The sequence below is a fragment of the Triturus cristatus genome, chromosome 1_1, assembly GCF_964204655.1.
Source record: "Triturus cristatus chromosome 1_1, aTriCri1.1, whole genome shotgun sequence".
Classification (NCBI taxonomy): domain Eukaryota; kingdom Metazoa; phylum Chordata; class Amphibia; order Caudata; family Salamandridae; genus Triturus; species Triturus cristatus.
The window spans coordinates 266,968,794-266,992,581 of NC_140579.1; the positions used below are offsets into that span (position 1 = coordinate 266,968,794).

Genomic DNA, 23,788 nt, shown 5'->3' on the forward strand with positions numbered 1-23,788 from the left:
TCTTTGCAATAATAATTTTATCCAACACTGCACAGAGCAAACCCATAACAGAGGCTCAATCCTGGATGCCATCACAGTACACGAAGACACAGTCACTATTGACCACATTCTCCCTTTCGACTGGTCAGACCACCAAATCATTCTATTTCACATCAATCAAAAGACCCAGTGCCCTCCTTGTACAAAAGAATCTCCTCATGGGGTGAGAAACCTAAAGCAGATCCCACTAGCCGACCTACAAGAAAGGGTAAGTGCACTCCTTCCCTCCACCGCATGCGACCTTTCTACAACAGAACTTACTTCACACTACAATGCAACAATGACCTCCATACTTGACCAGATAGCTCCCCTGAAACAAAAAAAAGTCAGGCACATTCCATCAAGATCGTGGTTCAACACAGACCTAAACTCGGAAAGAAGACAACTAAGAGCTGCAGGAAGACAGAAATCACTTGTGCTTCTGCTTTGAGCAGTGAGCGATGCTGCAGTTGAGGATTACGCTCCCGCTCGCACCCGAGGAGGCCAGATTGCCGATAGCCTGTGCCACTGCCATCACCTCCCCCGCGGAAGCGGCCCGGTAATCTTGAGACCTTGCATGGCTCACAAGGCGGGCTCCAGGGAGGGGGCGCGATGCAGTGCGGTCCTGTGCGGTGCGGTGCTCTGCCTGTTACGGGGCAGTGGGGTGCAGTGCAGTGCACCGCCTGTGCGACAGAGCACGGAGCTCAGAGCATAGAGGCAAACGGCAGAAGGCCCGTTTAAGCAGGAGGGTGCCAGGCTCAGAACACAACGGTCACAGGACACAGCGGATGTAACGGCGCTACGGGGCATGGATTAATGGGTCGGCCCCCTTTCATAACCGAACTTAAGAACACGCACCCTCTTGTGTGTACTTGAATACCCGCAAGAGGAGCCAAGCTGTAGGGGGGATTCAAGTTCACACAGCGTGCATGATAGGATTTTTCACTTTATTCCAACCGATTGGATGATCACCAAGTCCAGTACACGTTTTCACTCAAGATTACAACAGCAGCTATATAGCGGCACGGGAGGAGCAGGAGCAAGGGGGTGTGCGAGTAATCAGTCACTCCCCCTTCATCCTCCCTCGCCTATCCACCCGAGTTAAGTGAGGTACTTCAAGGGAATTTTTAGGAGTGAGACCGCATTGTTGTTCATTATGAGATCAGGGAGAGTCAGAGCAGAGGCCAAACCAAACCCCCAAAAAAGAAATCGACATAACAATAACAAGATGAGCGAAGGAACAAGTTAAGAAGTTAAAACGCTGGAGAACAATGTCAATATTGTCACGACGCCATTAAAAAAGCAAGCAGTCACGAAATAAAAGTTCACAGATTTTTTTTATCTCACCGGTACCATCAGCGCTACGAGGTCAGAAACCTTCAATTGCCATCAGCACCCAGGACATTAAAAAAAGGATGTCTTACTCAGTTGGCTCTATGTCCAACTTGCTGCAGACACAGATTCGTATCCCATTAGAGAACAGCCGAAGCTCCCCGAAGATCCCCAAGACAATTACCAACAGAATAACCATGACAGCCCAAATAAATGCAAGCGAAGCAGTAAACATTGGACAATCAAATCCGCTTAAAACCCTATCAGAGGCATCAGCGGGAAAAACAAAGCGACGATCAATAAGCCTTGGGTCATTCTTTTGTGCTCAGGGGATCAAGCTTGGGGGCGGCCTGTTGTCAGCCTCAAGTATGGATATAAGGGACATCAAATTAAAAAATAAAGTAACTCCAGTAAACCAGACAGTGGTCCAGCCCAAAAACACTGCCAATCCAATTTCAGAAATACAGAAGGCATAGGAGTGCTTAACGAGCAGCCAGGAGCCAACAGGAAGTTCAAAGTACAAAATCAGCTTCAGAAACACAAGAAGCACATGATTACTTAATAAGTTCAAGAATTTGCTATGAGTCAAACGAAATTCCACTAATTGTACCAACAGGGCTTCCCCATGATTATAATACCATCATTTCACCAATCAAGGTCCAACTAGCGGATGGCCCTTGCTCCCAAACAAGTGATAAACCAACAAAATTTGGATCAGGTGTATTCCCGGGAGGAGAATTAGCGGATGACATCTGGAATAAACCAGTGGAGGACATCCGTTCAAACCAGCGAGTAGGCGCTAATTAGATAGCATATTTCTTATCATCACAGGACCCATTGTGGCCGCTGTTTATTGGGATCATGGAAACCATATCCTCAGCTCTACTCCAACACTCAGAAAAATAAGAGCTACAAATTGATCTCTTGCAAATTTTGGCATCCCACGTGGTTGGCATAGACAGAAAAATACAAGATTTAAATTCACTTATTGAGCGGGTACAGAAAGATCCTCATGCAACGTACCATGAATGCCAATGCTCCGGAATAATTAACTAACTACAGGCCATGCCCACAATTTTAATAGATATCCTGGCAGAGGTAAAAAAAACAACCGACCATCACAATATTATTGCAAGTATTTGTACGGAAAATACCTCAGACCACCAGAAGCCCACTACCAACCTGGATAATTCTGTAAATGCGGAAACAAGTGTGGATGCAATGGAAAGTAATTTAAATAACCTTAATTCAGACACCGAGACAGCAACATCAAAAAGCATGCCAATGCAAAATAATCACAAAAAAACACAAGAATACGAAGATCGATTGACCGAAGAAACAATGCCACAGATAAACCAGCAACAAAAATCTTATAACCCTTTAACAAAACGTGAACGAAAGAGATTGAGAAAAGCAAGGCAAAATAAGAAAAAAAGTCACAAAGCCACAGCACTCATTATTCAATATAAGGCACTACAGTCACCACTGGTAAGCTGCCAGAATGTTAATTTGCTCGGAACAGTTCCCGAAATCGGACCAAAGAGAAAAGCGGCAAGTACAAGCCACACCGAAGCACCAGGGGAAATTAGACACAAACATGACCATAGTAGATCGAATATGTCCTCAACGGACTTAACAACAGCGCAGATAAGCAGTCTAAAAGACTCCCAGCCCACTCATGGTCGCACAAAAAATCAATTTGCAGACTGCCCATTAAATCACAAGACTCGAGCAGAACAAAGAAGTATATCTCAATACTTCCCTAAAATAACAAAGGCTCAAAATGGAAACATCATGGCTAAAGTGCAACAACCACAAATTACTACTCAATGGCCTGAGATTCGGACAGCCCATTCGCCGGTACTAGGCAATCAGGCAAATTCTCAGGAACAGAAAATCGACCAGTTCATCTCAGCCAACAAATTAAAAACAAGTGCCCAAAACACATTAGCAGAGGAAAAACGCACAGGGGACGTAAGAAATGGTAAGTGCCCGGACAACACTATCCAGAAGGTTTAACAATGCTAGAAATTATCCCGCATTACAGCTCCAGAGGGAATTATGACATCCTCAATCGCAGTGCTATTTTAAAACTTGCTAACTCAACTGAAACACTAAAACACCTGAAAACATGCCAAATAGAAAGCATCCAATTTAAACAACTCTCAAGTGCAAAGGGGAGAGATAAGTCTGTGGTAACTTGGAGCAACCCAAAGAACGCTAAGGAATTTTGGCAGCACAGAGAAGAGTTTGCCAAATGGGGAATTGAAATTATATTAACGGTAACAGAAAGATATCCAGGCCCGCTATGCCAGATAGCAGAGTCAAGATCACCAACAGACAGCGGACTACTTCGGGGGGCAGTAGGTCCTACTGCTAGTACCAAGGAAGGATGGACCAATTTACGTGTCATTCATCAACCACTCAAACTTGGAAAGTTCTACCCCCAATTCCAAGTTACAAGGAAGACAAAATAAACGAAGCATGAAAATGCAATCTGAAACTATGCTCGTGGAATATAAATGGACTAGGTAGCAAAACAGAGGACGCAGATCAATTAGTATTCCTAAAAAGAATTGATATTTTATTATTTCAAGAAACCTTGTCAACAGCATCTGTTCAGATAAATGGTTTCAAAGAATTTCAACAACATGCTATCAAAGGAAGTTCACTAGGCAGGGCAGCCGGTGGATTATCAACCTACCTTAGTACAAGTATACCATGCACGTATGATCTGATTTGGTCTGGATAAACATGGATTCAGTGCATTAAAATTGCACTACCACATGATCACTCCTCTGGAGCACAAGTCTTTCAAGATGCATGGTCAATGGTAATTTGCAATACATATATTCACCCAGGGTCAAAGACGAAACAAGAGAAAATCGTAACCCTAAAAGCACTGGTTAAATCTTTGCAATCCACTTACCCGCAGCCAGGAATTATTGTGTCAGGCAACTTAAATTCTTATTACAAGCAGAACGCACACAAAACAAACAACAAAATAAATTTAAAGGCATTACAATCCCCCCATTAATATTAAACCATAGAAAAAAGGATAGTTACAGCCAGTTGTGTGCTTAAATATTCGCTGAAATCGGCATGATCATTTTAAATGGACGCTTTCCACAAGACCAGCCTGCGGCTCCGACTAGAATAGCCAAACAGGCTCAATCAGTACTAGATTATACCATAGTGTACCTGGAGGTACTGCAAAGGATCGTCAGTTACCAAAAAATCCACAGACTGGAGAGAGACCATAGCCCGCAGTTAATTGACTTTCAGCTTTCAATTCGCAAGGGCATCAGCAAGCAATGACTTATTGGAAATTCCCAGCCCATATAATTTAAAAAGACTTGCGTGGAATTGAAAGAACGCCGAAGAAATAATGATCCATTTAAAAAATGTACAGATAAAAAGAAAAGCACCAAGATTGGCAGAGCGTTGGGCAAATTGGGAAAAGATGATCACAAGTTTTATTGATAAATTCCAAAATAAAAGCTACAGAAGCAAACCAAGGCCAAGAACATCAGAGCCTCTTGGCTCCTTAATGTGCAAAAAAGGACTCTAAATCAGGAAATCAGAAAGTTACAAGGAAAAGATCTGATCATGGGTGAAGATACAAAGCGATAAATTCATAAACGAAGGCAAATATATAAAAAATAAAAGAGGTTTGGATAGCAAAGAAAAATCAACAAACTGAAATTTGGGCAAAATTACTAGAAACAAGGAAATCAAACAACAACAGGAAATTTTGGACAGAAATTAATAAAATAGCCAATGGATCCTTCCGTGATCACAATCCAAACATATTAGAGGCAGATTGGACACATTATCTAGCGCAAAATCAAGAGAATAACAGATTTCGCCAAGCAATGAAATCAGATCTCACAATTCAATGCCATCAAAAAAGTGAAGAGCCCGAACAAAATTTTGAAGAAAATTGGATTAAAAAACTAAGGTCCACGGGCGACCCTGGTCCAAATGGTTTGCCAAATGGGCTCTTTAAACATGACCAATCATTCTGGGCAGAACTTCTTACCCCACTGTTTAACCATGCTTTTCAAACAGAAAGTATACTATCATCATGGAGAGGGAGCATCCTGCACCCAATTTTTAAAGCAGGTGCGAGATAGGACCCGGCGAATTATAGGCTGATCGCCCTTATTGACGTAGAGGCCAAAATATACGGTTCAAACCTCCTGACAGCATTGGAAGAATGGGTCACCACGAACAAGATCCTACCTATCACACAGACCGGGTTTAGGCCGGGAACAAATACGATGTGTAATTTGTTAGCCTTGAACCTTCTTGTCGAAAAAGCTAAGGGCAAATCAACTAAATTGTACACCTGTTTTGTCGACTTAAAAGTACCCTTCAACACGGTATCTAGGGATTTCCTGTGGCAAAAGATGGCAAATTGGGGCATTCCACCAATGTTACTGTGGGCCATCATCAATCTGCACACATCTGCCTGGGTCAAGATAAATTTAGGGAATGGCGAAAGAACAACTGCAAGGATCCCAACGCATATTGGCCTAAAGCAGGGATGTGTACTGGCCCCCACTCTTTTTAACATCTTTACTGCCGACCTGGATAAGAAGCTATCGGAAGTTCAAAGTGATCCTCCAAAGAAAGCACACCGCAAAATAAGAAGTATGCAGTACGCAAATGACATTGTCCTATGCAGCCAGACCCCAATGGGCCTACAGCGCTCCATCACAACTCTGCTCGAATATACTAGGGAGCATGGTCTGTTCCTTAATTACAAAAAAACTGAGATTATCTGTTTCTCATCACACATATGGCAAAACAAAAAATGTAAATGGCACGCAGCAGGAAACACCATAGAACAGAGTGATGCATATAAGTACCTAGGATTAGTGGTAGACTCAAGGTTTACATTGAAAGGCCACCTATTAAACAGAAAAGCCCAGGCAAATAAATTACGCTTCGCTCTACATCTATTAAAAACAAAACTGAAGTGCCCATCTAACTTATATCTATTAAAAGTAATCGCTGCTAAGTTTCTCCCGACTCTTACGTACGGCTCCGAATTATTCAGAGGACAAGATGCAAACTTCCTGAATCTCCAACAATCAGGGTTATTTAAATACATCTTTCAGTTCCCGCAGTTTGTATCTCAAGCACAGGTATGTTTGGAATTTGGGCTATTAAATCAGCAACCAGTAAGACAAGCAGCAATAATAAAAATGTGTTGAAAACTGAAAACAGCACAAGAGGATTCCCTGATGGGGCACTGTGGGACAGAACTAAAGAATCAGACAAAGGGAAAAAAGCCTGGAACAAAGTATTAGAAGAAGCATTGGTAACCCTAAATATGCAAGATGCCTGGAATACTAACTATAGCTTTCCAGCTTTTAAAAAAATAGCCAACAATGCGGCAAAACAAAAAGCCTGGATCATAGATAAAGCTGCCTTAGCAAAGAAAGAACACGGTTGGACGGTACTATCCTCATATGAGAGTCGATCCCCTCAACCATACCTAGTCCAACATATAAGAACAGCAATTCAGCAATTGCTGCTGTGAATTCAGTTGGGGGCTTTTATCTCAAAAGTTCAGGTCCCAGCTTGGAAACTAACATGGCCAACAACACTCTGTAAACTCTGCGGCCAAGCGGAAGAAACCCTGATTCATTTACTGTGCATTTGTCCAACTGTGAATAACTTGAGACGTTATTATCTACTACAAGCATTTTGTACATATGAAATCAGATCATGCTGGCCAGCAGTAATGTTAGCACTGAATAGTCAATTGTTACAGGTTGCATGTAGGGCCACCAGGTTCTTGCAGAAAGTCAGTTTTTTACAACGGAAATCTAAAAAATTGCATTTTTGGAATTTTTGGGCATGGGAATAGAAGGATGCCGAATTCACAGTTTGTTTTTAATATCTAGTTTTATCATGTAATTACTATATTGTTAATTTAAGTATATGCGAGCAGAGGTACTGTGGTACATCTTAGAGCATGAAACTAAAAGTTTACAATTCTAGGATTGAGGAGCAAATCACTGCACAGCATTTGATTCAATGTTAAATTAATATACATGACAGTATACACTGCTTGTGTATCCTTTGTAATTTTTAAAGTTATCTGGATGACTTTAGCACAAAAATTGTAATGGTTTTAATTAACTATATACAATACAATTTACTTACAACTAAGAGCTGCAGAAACAACCCGTCCACAGTCCACCTTGATCAACTCAAAATGGAACGCAGGAAATATAAAAAGCACATAAAAAATGAAAAAACTTCCTTCTTCTGTGGTGCACTAAACAATGCCAAAAATCGTTCCAAAGAACTCTTTAATCTCATTAGATAACAAACATCCAAGCCCCCCCCAACCGCAGTGCAGGCTTCCAAAGATCTATGTGATAACTTGGCCAATTTCTTTAACGATAAAATTGCCAAGATTGAGCTCTCCCTGGAGGACCACCTCCGCCCACCCAACAAAAGCCCGTCCCTCTGCAAAGAAGACAACAACCCACCCAGGCACCCCCCCCCCCCTCCTCCCAACAACAGAAAATCATTCAAACCCATCTCCGAAACAGAAATCATTAAAATGATTACCGGATCCAATCACTCGTCACACTTTGAGGACCCCTTCCCTGCCCAACTGGCCAAAAAGCTCAAACTCATCATAGCCCCGTTCTGGACAAAGATTACAAATAGCTCGCTGAAAACCGGAATCATGCCAGACTGTCTCAAAATCGGCTAAGTCACACCATTACTGAAAAAAACATGCTCTGACCCAAACAATATCAATAACTTCAGGCCCGTCTCCAATCTCCCATTCTTAGCCAAAATACTAGAAAAATGTGCTCTCATTCAACTTACCCATCACATGGACAGCAACACCCTTCTAGACCCTCACCAATCAGGTTTCAGAAAAGGTTGCAGCACAGAGACAGTAATCCTGAATGTCTTGGATGATGTCTACAAATCACTCGATAAGGCCCGATGCTGTCTACTCTCACTCCTGGACCTATTGGCAGCCTTCGACATGGTTGACCTCAAATTGCTCATCAATGTACTCAGAGAAAGGGTTGGAGCAGAAGAGGTGGTCCTACAGTAGTTTACCTCCTTTCTGCAGAACCGCTCCCAAAGAATAAAAATCAAAAACTTCACATCTGACCTACGCCCCATAAGCAGGGGCGTTCCCCCAAGGATCAGTTCTCTCACCCTCACTGTTCAACATCTACATGGAGCCCCTCGCCAACATACTTTAAAAAAGCCAACATTTCCTTCCACTTCTATGCAGACAACACCCAGATCTACCAGGAAACTTCCTCCATTGGTGACATTGAAAGACTTAATGACGCTCTAAGAGTAGTACAACACTAGCTGTCCCACACCCACCTGAAACTCAACCAATATAAAACTGAAATCCTTCTCATATCCAACAAAGAGCAGACCCCCCAAATCACGGAATGGCTAAAAACCATTGATTGTCTCAACTGCAATCTCATCCCGACCTACTCCGTAAAATCACTGGGACTCACTCTGGACCCTAACCTAGACATGGTCAAACATATCAAGAACACTGCAAAGAGTGCTTTCTTCAACCTAAAACTACTCAACAAAATACAACCCTTCATCCCTCACAATGACCTTAAACAGGCCACACAATCCCTTGTTCTGTCCAGATTGGATTACGGGAACGCTACCCTCACAGGCACAGTAAAATCTCACCTAGCTCCCCTCAGATCAAGTCTAAATGCAACAGCCAGAATGGTCACTGGAGTAAAGAAATACGAACACATCCCCCCCGCTCTCAGAGAGTTAAAATGGCTACCAATCGAAATGCGTGCCAACTTCAGAACTGCTTGTCCCACACACAAAGCTCTGCATGCTGGCAAACCTGCCTACCTGTCCTCTAAACTCAACAAAGCTGGGCAGACAAGGAATCTCAGGAGCACTAACACTCTACTTCTCATCCCTCCGAAAACCCGCAAGCAAAAAACCTTATCACGCTCCTTCTCTGGAAAAGCGCCCCAAAATTTGGAACACCATTCCAGTCCATATAAGGACTAACCCATCCTTCAAAAAATTCAAAAGCCAGCTCAAAGACCACTTCCTCAACCGAAATCTTTTGAAAGGATAGCTGACGCCTAACATGGAATCATGCCCATTTGAGCATACAGCCACTACGATAAGAATGACTTTTACAGCGTCTACCTCTTGACTCGCTCCTATGTCCCCCCTCCCTGAACAGAACTCGTCGCAAATCACTGTGTCTACAACTGGTATACTTTGTATTCGATTGCTACATGACAAATGTTGTAAAGCGCTCCGATACCTTCAGGATTGGCCAGCGCTATAGAAAACTCTTGAATAAAAAATAAAAATAAATACAATAATTTACTGGTTCAACTTACACAAATTTCTGGTTTAACTTACTCTTCATGCCTTAAGAAAAACACATATCCAACAAGAAGTCCCCCGATCCTTTCTCCAACTGACTTTCAAGTGCTGGTTCTACATCTTCTGTTTGATAGCTCTGTCACACATCACTACTAGCACCATCAGCATTAACCCTCACACAGCACACTCATCATGTTAAAACCTACTTCTTATAATGTTCAGCTCTTTTTCGTAAATAAGCTACATTTTGTGTATAATTTCACCTAATACACTTATTGCCAAATCTACACTGCATTGCTTGAGTCAATGTTCTGTTACCACTCGAGTCATAATGATCAGATATTTTACTGCTAAGTGTCAGATTTTGATGGAGAAAATAACAGCAGTTACCTGAAGGATTACCTATTTTTATTTTAAAGTGTCTATTTTATTTCATAAAGTCTCATGGCACACTTACCATCTGTTTAAAGGCATTTTCTATTGCACCAACAACAAGACTTTGGTGTGAAACCTTCTTCTCTTGATGGAATCGACAGGTGGACTCATTTGTGAGCACTCTGTCTTCTTCTGTCGGTGTATCTTCCACCTGCATCACTGACTGCGTCTTTAGCTTATTGCTGAGGCAGATCGGAGGAGGCATTGAAGCATTCTGCAGAATATCAATGATGTCCCTCAGCTGTTCACTAATCTGAAGGTGCAGAAGTTTAGAAGCCATGATGGCAGCACCAGGACCGGCATGGCCATCAAACAGTCCCCAGTAGTGGAAGCAAATCCTATCCTTCTCCTGAAAGTAGATGCATGATACGTTGAGACTTCCCTTCAATTGCCATCAGTGTGTCTTAAAAAAAAAAAGGTTGTAACAAATGTATACGTCACTTTGTCTGTGCCGTACCCAACACCTGTTTGCTGGTAATTCATGCTCAAGAAATCTGTGACACTATTCTAGACTACCATCTTGATCAGTTGTTTTTAACGGAAACATCGATACAGGAACAATCATGCCCTGGCATATCATTAGCCGTTCCACCTAGTTACAACAAACTTTGGAAAGACTTACCTCAATGATTGTGGGGGTAATACAGTGAAATATAAAAATATCTATTAACATCGCTGTCTTTTCAGCAGGCTCAATACAGTCTTTTGAATTTATAACATTTAATATTTTCCTTCTTCCCACTTTTAATATTAAAGTTATTTCAGTTTATAGACTAAATTAGACTTGTTCCTGAAATTGATTCCTACTATATGTTTACAATCCTGCATGGTAATTTTAACTTCTTTGATGGATGACCTCTGGCCAAAGAAGCTGAACATTCTCAAGATTCAAGTGAAAACATTGGTCTGCATTAGTTGGTCACTGTGACCACCTTGTTAGGGGGAGTAGGGCTCATGCTTGATCTTATTCTCGGTACCTCAGACCTCATCTGAGTCCATAATTCTAAGGATTTAGGTTTGGATGATCAATACATGATCACATTCCACATTCTCTTCCTGTATGGCGTTACCCACGAAACCCTCTGCTCAGGAAGTTTGTAAGGGACCGGTGTGGGCCACTCTTCAATGAAAAGAATGCCCGCCTTCTCAGCAACTTGTACTCCCAACCTTGAGTGTGAGAAAGATCCTGACTTTAACAAATTCCACCACCCTCCATAAACATCTTAAAACCCATCTCCTTTCTGCTTCTTAGGTTCTGCTCCCTCTGCTTTATGCTTCTATTAGATCCAGGCCACCCATAGGCAGCCATGTACTTTATAAATCTTCTATTTACTCATTCAATCATTCATTCATACCCTAGTGGAGTAAATTCCAGCACACAACTCATTTAAAAATGCCTCTGAATTTCCATGGAGCAAAATAGAACCCAATTTCTAAACCTGTTACAAAAATGAGAGTGTTCAATTAGAAATGTTCTTATTAGCGAAACAGACTCTCACAATATAAAAATCTCACTAAGGAGGTGCAAAACTGATCACATGTTCACTATGCACATCACCCACTGTTTTCAAAAGCTGCAGCATTAAGGAGGACCTATACCTTGTTTTCCGATGTGTGTGTGTTGCACACTCCTTCCTCGTCATCGGTGGAAGACAAAGAGTTTCTGTGAGAATTACCAGCCCTTCTTTCGACATTCACTACTTCACAGCAAGCTTGGTCTTCATTGTTTTGACTTTTACCTGAATTGATCACCCTAGAGAAAAAAAGCGTAGAACAATTATTTTTGGTTTACAAATCCTCACAATCTGTTTAAATTATTATACAGGCTGCATAACTAATTGAGTTCTCCTGTATGAGTATATATATATATATATATATATATATATATGGATTCCAGTTACAAAGTAAAGCGCGCTCTCGGTTAGGGTTTTTCAACAGCGATATTTATTCCAACGTAACGCGTTTCGAGAGTGAACTCTCTTGATCACACATTGAACGCTTGTGACACAGTGCATTACATACACGCCAAGGACTCAACAGAGAGAAAGGACTCACAATGAGGTAGTTCCTCTAGGTGTGAGTGGCCGCCATATTGTAACATGTAAAAGGTCATATTCAAACCATATAACTGTTCTAAGTCACGGAATAATAACATCACGGATAGCCGTATTATACATTTCCTCACAACTGGTCTAAATAATAATCTGCATTTGAATTCCTGTTACAGCCTAAATGTCTACAAAGCAGTTTATAATACACTTGCTTATTCAATAAGAATATTGGCGCCGAGTGGCGTACATATATGGCATTCACCGTCGTGAACAAGGTTGTGAGCTGGCAACTGGAATGCGTTGACATTTTGCTCTTGTTGACAAAACCACCTTAAGGTCTTCGACTGTGGTTTGCTGCTCTTTTTTGTGGATCAGAGAACGAGATACTTTGAATATTTGAGTCTAGGTGGACGCCTCGACATAGTAGCACCACCGTTGATTCGCGTGTCAAATTGAAAAAATATATATATATTATATATATATATATGTGTGTGTATATCAGTGATGTCATGAGTGATGTCACTGACCATGTCATGAGTGATGTAATATGTGACGTCATCAGCAGTGCATTGCGGGCGCGCGAGTTATAGTTAGCTGAACTAACTATAACGGGGGAATTTCAATGGTTTTGTACAAGTGAAAAGTCCAGCTAACTATAACACCTCTGAAACCTATGGTTTTTTCAGTGAATTTCTGAGGTTTTTTAAATGCTAATTCCTAACTATAACGTGCCTGAAACCTATGGTTTTTTCTGTGAATTTCAAAGGTTTTTTAAATGCTAATTTCTAACTATGCCTACAGAGATAGGACATGTGAAGAAAGAAGAAAAAATGCACAGAAAGAAAAAAAAGAAATGCAGAAAGAAGCAACAGAAGTCCTTAAAGACGAAGAAAAGTGCAGGAAGAAGGATAACATGCAGAAAGAACAAAAAGAAGAGCAGAAAGAAGCCTTGTTGCAAAATCATCCTGTACCCTCAACTTTTTCAGACGGATACTGGTGGTAACTGAGTCTGACTAACCAGTCCTAGAGCCAGTGCTATGTTAAAAGACATTTAGAATACAGTGAAAACACCTACATACACTAGGGAACATTATGCGTTGGGGTCCCCCTGTGATTAGCATGACCTCCTCTGTAAGCCCCTAGTATATAATAGGGCAGGGGGATTAAAACTACCTCTTAAAACAGGCCACAGGGCGTTTTTGCACACGTTAACTCAGGCCCCGTCCCCTCCCTTCACCACTGTGTAAACACGCCCTGTGTCCGTTTTTAGTTGGGAGATTAAGTTTATTTGAATCCTGAGGGTCCCTAGGGTCCAACTAGCCCACTAGGTACCTCCAGTAGGCGCCACAGAGCTGCGTTGCAGAGAGGTGTAAAAAGTGGCACGGCCTAGACAACCTCTGCAACGCAGCTCAGTGGCGCTTACTGGAAGCACCTGGTGGGCTAGTTAGCCCCCAGGGGCCCTCAGGATTGAAGGGGAATTATTTCCCCAACTTAAAACGCGCCACAGGGCTTGTTTGCACACGTTAACTGAGGCCCCGTCCCCTCCCTTCACCATTGTGTAAACACGCCCTGTGGCCCTTTTTAGTTGGGAGATTAAGTTAATTTGAATCTTGAGGGTCCAACTAGCCCACTAGGTACCTCCAGTATGCGCCACAGAACTGCGTTGCAGAGAGGTGTAAAAAGTGGCGCGGCCTGGACCACCTCTCTGCAACACAGCTCAGTGGCGCTTACTGGAAGCACCTGGTGGGCTAGTTAGCCCCCAGGGGCCCTCAGTATTGAAGGGAAATTATATCCCCAATTTAAAACGTGCCATAGTGCGTGTTTGCACACGTCACCTCAGGCCCCGTCCCCTCCCTTCACCACTGTGTAAACGCGCCCTGTGGCTGTTCTAAGTTGAGAGATTAAGTCCCCTTGAATCCTAAGGGTCCCTAGGGTCAAACTAGACCACTAGGTACCTCCAGTAAGCGCCACAGAGCTGCGTTGCAGAGAGTTGTAAAAAGGGGCTTGGCCTCAGAAGGGGGGCTGTGTGGTTCCCCTTCTTATTCTAATTTATTGGCCCTGATGACCCCATCCCCCAGGGCCTGTCTCCTAATTACATTTTTTTGACCCCAATCCCCATGGCCGGCCACTGTTTTTCATTATTTTTAAAAAATATATATTTATAGACACACCTAGGACATGCTGGACAAACCGTACGTACCTATCACCATGACGATTTGCTTGATATTCATTAAAAGGCGACTATGCATACAATGAATCCACGTGAAATGTATTTACACCACTAGTGAAGCTCTGACATGTCTGATGCCCTACCGTGCCTAATCCCGGTAGACACCCTTGCCGTTTATTTATACAAACATGGTAGCTATTGACGGGCACATTTAATACACATGCACACCAAGCCATTCAAAGGGGTTTCGACAAAAATTCGACCAAAAGTATGCAAGAAACCCCCCTCACGGTTAATAAAACACACATCCACTGCCGGATGTGTAATTCTTTTTATTTTACTCTCTGGAAAGGGGACGAACATCACTTGAGAGTCACAGCGCGCTCCTGGCAGAGCCCAATGCTGTGTTACACCCACCAGTGCCCGCCGATTGCCTCACACCTCTATGTTGTATTCCACCAGCTAGTGCATATGCTATGGCACTCTCTAGCCCATGTGCACTGTAACACCACCCCGTGAATATGTCATGCCACACTTGTCTTCGCATGGGTTATATTGCCCCATCTAACGTGCCTTCCTCGATGCCTATGTTATAACGCACAGTGCTATGCCATACATATTACAATCTGGGATCCATATCTTTGGACGTTACACTCCCCAGCACATATTTTATATTACAACTTTAGAGACTAGTTAGGTTACACAACACTGCCCTGTGCATATTACACTCCAAGGCGCATATCACATAGCACGCGCTAGTGCCTGTGCTATCTCGCGCTCTCCAATGAATCTGTCATTGCGCACAATGTATTGCATATTATATTTCACGCCCGGTTCATCTTATATCACACTTTTTGGTGCATAGTTTATACCATACACTATATCTAGTTTTCATTTTCATTCGTGCTCTCAGGACTATGTTCTATATAACACTGTGTTCACCTACCCTTTTCATGGGCATTACATTTTGCGATAGGGGGTGGAGGGTCAGGGGGTGTTTCTGCCAAGTGAGCCCGGAGTCACAGTCACAAACGTCCTCTTCTTCCTGAATAAAAGTGAGATCCCAAATCTTATCGGGTCTTAGAGTCAGATCCTACTTCTAGACTCACTCTAGAGATCAAACAGCTGGTCGAGGAAGGGGAGGCAGAAGGATGGATAACACCACATGAGGCCAAATTCCTGGTGACCAACAACCCAGTGATGCCCTACTTCTACTGCCTCCCTAAAATTCATAAACAGCAACGACCGCCTCCTGGACGTCCCATTATTTCTGGGATTGGTTCATTATTGGAACCTTTGTCCAAGTTTGTAGACGTGTTTTTACGACCTATGGTCACTGAGATGCCAACCTATCTCAAAGACACGTCGGATGTCCTACGGATTTTGCCTGAGGTTGAATTAAACTCTGATACTGATCTCTTGGCTAGCCTTGACGTAGAGTCACTGTATACGTGCATTCCGCATTTAGAGACACTCGATGCCATCAGAGGACTCTTGGAAGCACGTACATTGGAGAGCATTACCCCCGTCCCTTTTATCATGGAGTGCGCCAGACTGGCCATGATGGAGAACTACTTCAGATTTGAAGATCAGATCTTTCTCCAGACGTCTGGCACCTCGATGGGTAGTGTTTTCGCGCCCAGCCTCGCCAACCTCTATGTCCATCTATTCGAACAGAACTATGTACTCAACCACAGCAACCCATATCGTCACCAACTGTTGCTGTGGAAGAGATACATAGACGACATCTTGGTGGTATGGCGAGGCACAAGCGATGAAATTCATGCTTTTCATTCCTGGCTTAACCAACAGAACGCTTATCTGCGTTTCACCATCGAATACAATCAACACCGGTTGGCCTTCCTAGATATCTATATCTTTGTTCACGAGAATTCATTATGCTCTGAACTGTACAAAAAACCTATGTCCAAAAATTCCCTGTTGTCCTTCAACAGCTATCATCCAAAGGCACTCCGGGAAAATCTTCCAGTTGGCCAGTTTCTGCGGATTCGCAGAAACTGTTCCACCAGACAGTTGTTTGACAAACATGCTGAAGTACTAGCCACACAATTACAATCACGACAATATCCTAAACGTCTAGTACGACAAGCCTGCAAACGGGCATCAAATGACAACCGTGATGCTCTACTGGACACCAACGTGTCTAGGACTACCAACGAGAGACTCACATTTGTCACCACCTTCTGTACTTTGTCCAATCACATACAAAAAACAGTACGGAAACATTGGCAGATACTGAATATAGCGGCTGGCAACATATTGCCTCCCTTATTTGCATTTAAGAGGGGCCCAAGTTTGCGCGACAGCTTGGTCCACACAAGACCGCTGTCACGTCCCACTTGTGAGACCAACACCTTGTGGTCACTACCTCCAGTTCGAGGCCATTTTCCGTGTGGTACGTGTAGCGTCTGTCCACAGACCACCAAGACTACATCAGTGGACATAGGTACAGAACGTCCCTGGATATTACGCAACCACACGAATTGTAATTCGGAATGCGTAATTTACAGAATCACATGTCCATGTACCCTACATTATATAGGATACACCACACGCAAAGTTAAGCTTCGCATCAGCGAGCACAAAAGCACCATCCGCTGCATGAAACAATCCACTTGTCTGACTGAGCATTTCCTAGCCAAGAAACACAAGGCTGAGGACCTCAGGTGGCTTGTACTAGAACGCCCGTTTATTCCCCAACATATAACGGACGTCTCCCATTTCTTATTTTCCAAAGAACAAAGATGGATTTTCAAGTTGAAGACTGACACCAAAGGACTGAACGACAACATACCGTGGGCTTCTGTTTACACTTGAGTCAGCGAAACTGCCTCCTTGAAGATCGGTCGAATCTGAATGAGCCCTGAGAGTTGACCTATTCCTGCTGTTTCTGATCATCACGAGATGCATTTCTCATATTGAGTGATTAGATATTCAATCCCTAGTGGGAACCCCTGGGTTTAGTTGTTATATTTTTCTCAATAGACACCTTACACGGAAACTTAGGTGTTGTTACCACAGCACCCACCTTTGTGCTGATATATTAAGCTCTATATTCATCTGTTTTTACACTGGGCATATTGTTGTCCTCAGACAATTTCTGGATCCCGATAGGTCGTCTCATAATGAGAATACAACTGACCAGCATACAATCTGGGCACTGGGCCGTTTAATGTTAGTCACCACGACTCCAACCCCCGCTGTCATAACCGAGATGGCAGTTTTGTACTAAACCTGCAGTAGAGGGGATAAATTGTAACATTTCCCAGTAGTCCTTTTAGCGAGCTCTTCCGGCCACTATCTACACTGATGAGGTTGCTACATCTTTCTGACATGACACCTGTCTTGGCAGTCTCGGGTGTATGGACATAGCAGTAAATTCTGCTAGGACTATATGTTTCTCGATTGTCCTACTTTCATGTGTGGTCACATTTTTTGTCCTTGGATCATTTTTATGATCCAGTCCCGACAGGGAGTCTGTAATCACCAATACAAGACTGCGCCACCTATTATTACTTAATTGGGAGGGGGCATTATTACTTCATCCTCCCCTGACTTTTTTGACTTTTAACTTGAGTGCCTAATTACGGTTGCTACATCCCGTTATGGTGACCCTTATCAAGGGTTTAGCTGTCTATTCCTTATTATAATGCTGCGGTGCTTCGCGCATGCGTGGGTCGACTACACTGCTAACTAGCGCGTGCGCGAAAGGTTTACGAAGTGTTTACCTGAGGCGTGATATATGCTGTATCTTTGCGTATATATCTATACGCCTGTGTTCTCACCACGTGGCTACCTGGAACTGGCTTTTATTTTCACCTTTATCTTTATTACAACTTTTCGAACAACAGACGTGTTTTTGTATACACGGCGCAACCTCTGAGTGTCCACCGCTGACGCCTGCGCATTGGGCATTAGACATTCGTTTAGCCTTTGACGTAATGCGTCTCAACAAGGCGCATGCGCTTTTCTGTTCACACGCTCGTGGTGTGTTTTCTAACAAATACTCACAGCTGACTTTGATTACAGGCGATCACGTCAATCGCGAGCGCTATAAATAGAATCCTCCCCTTCCTGCCGGTACCTCCCAGACAGCTCGTGAGTCAGTCAGAGGTATCGACGGACAGGTAAGGTTGGAGGTTTTTGGGCCTTAGCTGAATATCCTTGTAAGCTTCTTTTGGATGCAATTCCACCCCAGACTGAGTTTTTCAAGAAATGTGGACACATTCAGCCACTATAGTAAGCCTTTTACTTGTTTACTTATTTACAACATCTCCCCTAATCACATAGGTAATAATTATTCATAGTTTTACTTGTTATCTGGCCACACCAGATGATTGACAGGGGTTTGCAAATGGGCATCATCAAATAATATAAGATACACCTAGGGAGCCTCGAGGTTTTGGACTTTTTAATAGTGTAGGTTTCTTTTTGAAATGTTTAAAAGTATGTGTGTTGAGTCCTGAGCAGATGGGTATCAATTCGCAATCTGTCTGGTTTCTTTCTCCACATTTAAACAGAGCGGTGCCTCCTTCTCCGAGCAGTCAGCCGGGTGAGGTGAGGCGGTTCTCCCACATAAAGCTGGGGGAGTTTCTTCATTTTTCTAAGTTACATACCATTGTGTTTATAAACATCGTTAAGAGTTTCTTTGGTAATCAGGGCGATGCTGAAACAGCTCTGCCGATTGGCGACTAGTAGTTCTGTTCTGATGTGCATGATGTCCATTTCCTATGGTTTATGTTTAAATCTTTTTCCAGGAATGAAGACATTGTCCTTACGCTCAAGCACGAGCCTTTTTATCTGGTAGGGTGGCAATTGCCACTATCGTACCCAACACTCACATTTGGTTTGCATGGGTTTTGATCTTTCACTTTGTGATTAGTTTGGCAGTAGCACTTTTATTGTGTTTTTCGGTCCTGAAGAAAGCCGGGTCAAGTGACCACTCCGGCTGAAACATGTCGACCACACTTTAATACGAACCAAGAATTATCCTGTAAAAATTCAAATCAGACTATAGGTTCTTTTAGATATGAAACTTGGTTGATCCATATTAAACACATTTTTTGATCAAGTATTCATTTTTAAATTCACATCACTCACTAGCACTGCACATCACTTGAGCCCTCGATTTCTTGGGTACACACCCTGGCAGGAGTTCATTTTCTTTCTGGGTATCACTGGCCTGCGCACCAGGTAGAGTCCTTGGTGATCTGTGACCCCGGGCTCAGACAGTGATTCCTTAGAGTTCCAAATGACGATGCTCCGCTAATAAGGGTGGGCTGATGGACTCTTACCTCCTGCAAGGTGGTGTCTCAACTACTTGTAGGATCTCATGCATCTCTCCACAATAACTATTGGTTAGCTATTCTGTTCTGAACGGACTGTGCACCTTCTGTTGGTTTTTTGCACTGTAACACCACCCCGTGAATATGTCATGCCACACTTGTCTTCGCATGGGTTATATTGCCCCATCTAACGTGCCTTCCTCGATGCCTATGTTATAACGCACAGTGCTATGCCATACATATTACAATCTGGGATCCATATCTTTGGACGTTACACTCCCCAGCACATATTTTATATTACAACTTTAGAGACTAGTTAGGTTACACAACACTGCCCTGTGCATATTACACTCCAAGGCGCATATCACATAGCACGCGCTAGTGCCTGTGCTATCTCGCGCTCTCCAATGAATCTGTCATTGCGCACAATGTATTGCATATTATATTTCACGCCCGGTTCATCTTATATCACACTTTTTGGTGCATAGTTTATACCATACACTATATCTAGTTTTCATTTTCATTCGTGCTCTCAGGACTATGTTCTATATAACACTGTGTTCACCTACCCTTTTCATGGGCATTACATTTTGCGATAGGGGGTGGAGGGTCAGGGGGTGTTTCTGCCAAGTGAGCCCGGAGTCACAGTCACAAACGTCCTCTTCTTCCTGAATAAAAGTGAGATTATGCTGCATACTTGTTCATATTTTAAGTAGTTTGCACAGACACACGTTTTAAAAACAATAAAGTTCCTAATACCCGCCTTCTCTGAACAGTTAGCTTGCTGCCCCATCCACCTCCTCCCTATCCTCTGTTGTCTGAATCCATGGACTAGCCTCCTCCCTCCTGCCATGCATGGTCTGATGTGCTGCCACTGCCCTCAATTTAGTATGATGTACCAGTCCACTCCTCCTGCCCTCCCTTGCCCAATTCTATGCCCCATCATTGACCTCCTGCTTAAACTCTGTGCTTAGCTTGCTGCCCCTATTCTCCTTCCCCCTCCGATGTCTTTGTGCATGCCCCTGCTCCATCCTTTTTGCCCACCATGTTCCATGGACCTGCCACTCCTATCTACTCTGAGTGTTCTGTTGAGCTGCCACTCCCCTCCCACCTGCCTAGCATTGTCAGATGACTGTAACCTGTCCCTGCCACCTCCACCCTGCCTGTCCACATGCCATGCCCCTATCCTCTTCCTCCTGTCCTACATGGTCCATTGTACTGCCACACCCTTCTGCCCTCCCTGGTCTGTTGTGCTGCAACTGCTCCTCCTGCCTGCCCCGTGCGGTCTGTTGTGAGGCCCCTTCCCCTGAATTTTCTTGTCTGTGCACAGGTCCTGACCCTCCCTTCTATCCTCCATCGTCCTTTGTGCATGCCCCTGCACCGTCCTTCTTCCCATCATAGCCATTGTGCTGCCACTAACCCTCCCACTTGCCATGCATGGTCTTCTGTGCTGCCATGGCCCCTCCCACCTTCCCTGTGTGGTCAGTTAGCTGCCCCTGACCCCCTCCCACCTTCCCTCCATGGTCTGTGTGTATGCCATCATAGTCCAATTCATGGTTTGAACACAAGAAAGATATCTTAGGGATTTAGAATTTCAAACTGATTGAACTGGAGGAGATGTCTGCTTTGCTGATGTCTGTCAATTCAGTCTCTCTGCTTGATCCAGTATTCTGGAACGAGGAGTGGAAGCTGTGTTGTCTGTGGTCCATGAGCTACTGAATAGCTCACTAGCAGTATGACGGGTTCCGAAAAAGTGAAAACATGTGATTGTAGTTCACTCAATCCTACTAACCCAGAAAACAACTGACCTGTTTCTTTGTTGCCATTGTTGGCTAAAGTTACCAAGAAATATGTGAAATCAACAGCTCTCCCAGTTCATCAAGAGTAATGATCTTCTTCATAGGACACAGTCAGAGTTTCGCCCATCCTATTCCACGGAGTCAGCCCTGCTGTTAGCCTCAGAATCCATTGGATGCAGGAGACTCTGACCCTCGCTTGATGTTAGATCTTTGTGCAGTGTTAGACACAATTTGCTCATTGAGCACTTGTGGAGATGCAGTGTCGGATACATAGTATTACGGTAGGCGGCTTCCTTTCTTCAGGGACGCACATTCTAGGAGTGTCAAAAACCATACTAGTCGAGGGTGTCCAATCTGCAGCAGGGAGTTACTCAGGGCTCCGCCCTGTCAACTATTATTTAATTTATACGTGCTCCCCCTGGCTAAGATCATTGAACGCCATGGGTTTACAGTAATCACTTATGCTGATGACACTCAGCTGATCACCACCTTTTCCCAGGATTCTACAACCATGGCTACTTCTCTAAGGTCATGTTTATAGATGGTTGCCATGCTGATGAAGCAAAATTGTTTAAAGCTGAACACAGAGAAGATAGAGGTCTTGATTTTGAGCAAACACCCCAACATTTGTTTGACCTCCTGCTGACCTCAAACCCTTAGCCCTTTACCCTCCCTCAAGCCAAAGGTTGAAAACCTGGGTATAAGGTTTGATCAGAAACTGTTCTTTGACACCCAAATCACAGCGTTGGCTGGGAAATGCTTTGGAGTCCCTAATACCTTGAAAAAGATCCTGGATGAGTCCCAGAAACTGTGAGAAAAACTGTGGTCCTGGTCTTAATTATTTTGAGGCTGGATTACTCCAATGCATTATATCTAGGGGTGTCACAGACTTCAACAAGTGCAGAACACAGCGGCTCGCCTGCTACTTAATCTTCTGAAACGTGTCTCCCTGGGATCCTCACTTGCCAAGTTACATTGGCTCTCAGTAAAATGGATGATCTCGTTTAAGGCATTGCGCTACTGTTATAAAGCTTTGACAAACAGTGGCCCACAGTACATACAGCCTTTCATCCAACCCTATACTTGTCTGAGTAATCTTCGATCCTCAGGAGTAAGTACGGTATGTGTTCTGAGAGTGAGAAGAGTACACCTTGGTGGCAGCTCCTTTAGTGTTTTAGCGTCAAAACATTGGAACTCGCTGCCTTTATCTATTTGACAGACCTTTGGAACTCCTTTTTAGAAAGAAATTGAAAACCTGGCTGTTTATGCAGAATTGATCTGCTATTTTGCGAGTGCGTAGCACATGGGAGCCTGGAGTCTGGCGCCATGCACTTTTTAAATTCTATTATTACTATTATTATAATTATTATTATTGTAAATATTATTATCATTATTATTATTATTATTATTAAGAAGAAAAGTGACCCATATGTGCCAGAATTTGAGTGTCATCCAGCTCTGTATGACAGAGATCGATAAAAACACTGAGTCACAAAGTTTGTCTTTGCAGAAGGTGAGATTCAGCTCTGCAGCAGTGCCTGTCACCATCTAGCATAAGCTACACATTGTCCTTGTTTATAAGCAGAAGAGGAGCTCTAAGAACTTCAATAGCGGGTATCAGTCAATTTAATCTGCAGTCAGCCGTTTTTCATGGACCACAAGTCCACCATATAGGATAACCTGTGGGAAGACTTTAGTGCCAATTTAACAGAATCAGCATTGCTTTATAATGAATCAGCATATAATAGTATTGAAAGCAAATAAAGAATCATCTTTGGACTGATTACATTTTCTTTGCCTGCTTCCATGTTTGTGGAAACTATACCTATTAAATATTTACAAGGCAAGATGACGGCAGAGCTGTGCGCTTTGTCGCAAAGTGGAGCAACCTCTCTTTCTACTGCTATTTGCTGTAAGCCAATACTTGTTTCATGGCTGTCCTCTTGCTATAGAAGAACTTCTGCCTTCATGGGGCTTATTCATTTTGGTGTCCTGATGAGCCTTTATCATGACTGCTGGAGCCAGTTGTCTGGTAGCAAGTGGCTGCCATTTTCTGCAGCACAGTGCTCTTTTTCTTTGTAAATGCTTTTTCAGAATACCTTCCTGATGCTGCTCTCACCACTTGTTGGAGGCTAATCCTCATTTCCTGGCTGTACTTCTGTCTTTATGGAGCTTGTTCTTTAAGGGCTCGCAACAAACCATCACATCTACTGAAACCGGCTTGTCTGAAGAGTAAGCAGACGCCATGTTGTGCAGAGTGGGGTTTTTTTTTGTTTTCTCTCCCAAACT

At 43.2% G+C, this 23,788-nt stretch overlaps 1 pseudogene; it reads right to left on the minus strand.

Annotated features, from left to right (window-relative positions):
• The window catches only part of LOC146870107 (protein phosphatase 1H-like), a 327,776-nt pseudogene that overhangs the window by 101,455 nt on the left and 202,533 nt on the right, over positions 1–23,788 (minus strand).